Genomic DNA, 4,258 nt, shown 5'->3' on the forward strand with positions numbered 1-4,258 from the left:
GTATATAAAAATATATATGCACATACATGTATAATTGGCAGTCTTTGACTAACACTATTCAATAAAAAATATTCATTGATGATACTGTCCTTTTTGGATAATCTATCTTAAATGAGGAAAATGCTTGGAAGTCCCTATTAGCTAACAATGCAAAGTTATCTGGTCAATATATCAACTATCTGGAGTTTAGTGCTCAAGGATTGTCATCTATGGATGGTCTTCCCTGAAACTATTAATGATGTAATGATTTAAAGGATATTTTCAAATTTCTTTCACACTATTTCTATTAATACTTTGGAACGAATTCTTCCTTGTTGTCAGTTAGTGTGCCTGAAAAGAAAAAAATAAAAGGATATTCAAAGAAAAAATGAAGGATGTTGCCTCCACTTTCCACATCATCAAAATTATCATAAGAGAAAGTGTAAATTGTGCTTACTTCCTCAAGAGATCAATTTTATGATAATTTTTACATACATTAAAATTTTTGAAATATGATTAATTGAAAATAATCACTCAAAAACTTTAATATCTCACTAATAATACGAAAATTTAAAATCTACCTACAATGAAGTCTATACTTTCATACCTAAGCTAGGCTTGAAATAAAGAACAGAATGGTACCTATTAAATCTAATAGATTGAGGAAGTTTGATCCCACACCAACACCTCTCCCTCAAAACTTTACACAAAAAGTTGTATAGTCACAAATAATCTCCATCTGCTACAGAATGCCACTGGATATTAGTCCACGTCACTATTGTAAAGCTCACCTTTATTAATTTACGGCACATAGAAGATGACATTATTGCCATCTCCTTCCAGCTCCATTGTGACCTCTCATCCTGAGCTTATTGCGTGGAACCAATTTAGATATACCACAACCACCAAGGTGGAAGATCCATATCGAACCAATTCCATATCACACGAGTCTATGACATCCCCATGAACTAAATAATGTTCATCTGGGAAAACCACTAATTGTTCTTGCTTAGTTTCCATGTTCCAGAATACCGTTTTCAGGTCTTTTGAAACACGGACAAGAAAACCCTTCGCACAACGAATATAAACAAAATCAGAAAAGCCTTCCAGTAGAAATAGCTCAATATCAACCTTCCATAACATTTCCAAAAAATGGTAAAATTGAATGCAACTAGGGTTTTCTACAGTTGGAGCGCAAACAATGTTGTATGATTCTCCATTCTCCACTATCGTCGCTAGTCTTACCTTCTCTGCTATGGCTGCGGGAAAATCTCTGCAAACGCTTGTAAGAGGATAACAGATCACATACATTTTCTGAGGCTGTTGTATTTCAAGTAGAAGTAGGCCAGCATCTGATTTATTAACGAAACGACCCTTTGTGATATCTCCAGCTATTGGGCTTGGCAAGAAAGAAAGAGAAATCATTTTCCATCACTGCGTGAGAAAGCAACAGGCCATGGCATGTGTTTCACTACAGAGGAGAATCCATGGCAATAGAGACAGTAATCTGGTACATGATAAGATGTTATTCCTTTTTTTTTCACACCATGCAGCACTGAGCAATGAACTCCAATGGTAATGTTTGAAAATATTATTTCCAGTATATGATCTGGGTATTCAGACAAAACAAAACCTTCCTCCCTTCTCTCATCGCCAATGAAACCCTCTTCCATCACATTCATCATTAAATCAAATCTTTCTCCAATTGTATCTTTTTTCTCAATATCGCCCATGCATTTAGTATCCATCAATCTCAATATGTGATCCCTGGAATGAATAGGGCAGGGAAGATAATCGACACTGATACAGTTGAATCACCTATATTGCCATTCTTTTCTCTTCCCGGAGCCTTAATATAGGTATTCCCTATCATATCTTGCCCTAACCCTAAGTGTCCAGCCGCCCCTATTCACCTGATTTGTTTTAAATTGTATTCTAATTTATAAAAATAAGGTGTCAAATTTGTTGAATTAGGTTGGTTGGATAGACATCTCCATGTAATTTAGTAATATTTATTTATTGAAGTATGAAGCCATGAAGTTTATAGCTGAAATTTCCTCCTTGAAAAAGATCGTGTACCCTTCTTTGATTAGATAGAGGGAGTCTCTCCTTTGACACTTCCAAAATGGTCATGACCTGGACATTATGTGTGAGAGGGTGTATTTCATAGAAAATTCAGTAAGGTCCCACTTCATCTTGAAATATTTACCCATTCTTTTGCTTTCATATGAACCACAACACTTCATTAGTAAGAGCTAGCCAAAAAGAATTAAGCTTTGAATCAAACTTATCAACAAAACCAGCAAGGATTTGATACGAAGAGATAGATTGCTTATGATTCAAGTTAACAATGTTACCAAGAAACAAAGACCAAATCTTGCAAGCAAAACTGCACTAGAAAAAATATGCTCAAAGGATTCTAGATAATTACATAAAGAACAAATAATAGGTTGATTGTTAGAAGGAAAAATTAAATGACCAATAAGAATTTTCTTAAGAAGCAATAGCCATCTAAAGAAAATCTTTCCTGGCTCCACATGAGAATGTCAAAACAAATCAAAGTCAAATTGTCTTTTAGTGCCTGACCAACTAAAGCCCCAAGCTTGATTGATTCTATTAATGATAGTCACATCATAAAGTTATAGATCTTCTTACAAGAAGAGTCTTTAAAAAAATTACCATCATCCACTTCACTTGATCAATATATTAATGAGTTTTGAAGATTTTGTAAGGAGATCACTTACCAACAACCTTATTAATTAAAGTGTAAATTTTCATTTGAGATGACCACTTGGTGAAGAAAAAACAAATTGCTAAAGAGGGAGAGAACATAGTCCTATGATACACAACACAGTTAGTCACCTATATTACCATTCTTACCCTAAATATATTTGTTCTTTAATATTCTCAAAGACTTAATATAGATAGTGCCTATTGTATCTTATCCTAACCTAAGTGTCCAAGTCACCCTATTCACCTATTCTATATATATATATATATATATATAATTAATTTCATGTTTTATCTTGAATAAAACTATAAATAAATTGACTTAGGTGGATTCTATAGACATGCCCTAGTATCCTTTTTGCTGGATAATTTTCTTTTTCCATTATGAAAAATTATTAGATTTTTTCATTTTTGAAATAAGCTTTTAGCTTTTAATTTTAAAAGCATTTTCTATTTTTTACTAGAATTTTATTTTTATAATGTATTTAGCAAGTTGACCTTTCTTTTTTATTTATTTAAATTTATTTAGTTTATAATTTTTAAAATTAGTTTAATTATTAATTTTTAAAATTTATTTAATTCATAAATTTTCTTCCAAGTTAGACTTGACTAAAAGCCACAATCTAAAGTAATGATAGACATTGAGATTCCTTACACTTAAATGGACTTTTGATAAACTAATAAGATTATTATCAAGTCAGTAGAACAATAAGTTAAAATAGTTTACAAGGGAAACAACAATCATCATACTAATATAGACAATGAATGGAGATTGTTTAAAATGATCATTTTATTCATACAGATTGAATATAAAGTAATAATAATAGCTCTTAGTTTATTTAAAATCATTCTTGTTGAATTTTATTTTATTATTCAAAAATTATTTTATTGACAAAAAAAAAACATTTGAAAGTAATTTTATTTATAGATAAGATAAAATAAATAAATAAATAAAAATTTATCAAAATAATATTTTCCAAAAATAGTCACACCACTAAAAAAATTTAGTCATGTGATCACATTCCAATATTTTTGGACAATTTACAGATATAGGTGACTAAATGAGTGATTAATTTGATCACATAGTAAAATCACAAGATTAACAAAATAGAAATGATTAAATATACTACCAAATAAATAACTATATAAGCGATTGGATAAGTAGTTAGTCACAGAAAAATAATTTACTAAATATACTACCTAATAAATAACTAACATGACACATAGTTAGTCAATAATAATTGGTTATATAGTCTTATATGCACAAAACACATAATACATTGTACAATTATCCAAACTGATGAAAGACAAATATAATCCATAGAAGACATTTAAAATATATTTTTACAACCTTGCAAGTGATCAAGTTCTAATAGGGGATAATGATTCATTTGCAAGCATGTAAGCTTAATTTTAGAGACAAACATAGTCTTACAAAGATACAAATGAATAAGATCTCTTTCATTAAATTATAGAATACAGTTACCATATAAAATAAGAATCTGAACTTGAATCATTCAAAAGTTGTCTCAATTGAAATACATTATCA

Source organism: Cupressus sempervirens, chromosome 10 (assembly GCF_028749045.1).
Source record: "Cupressus sempervirens isolate cs-2001-9-10 chromosome 10, ASM2874904v1, whole genome shotgun sequence".
NCBI lineage: Eukaryota > Viridiplantae > Streptophyta > Pinopsida > Cupressales > Cupressaceae > Cupressus > Cupressus sempervirens.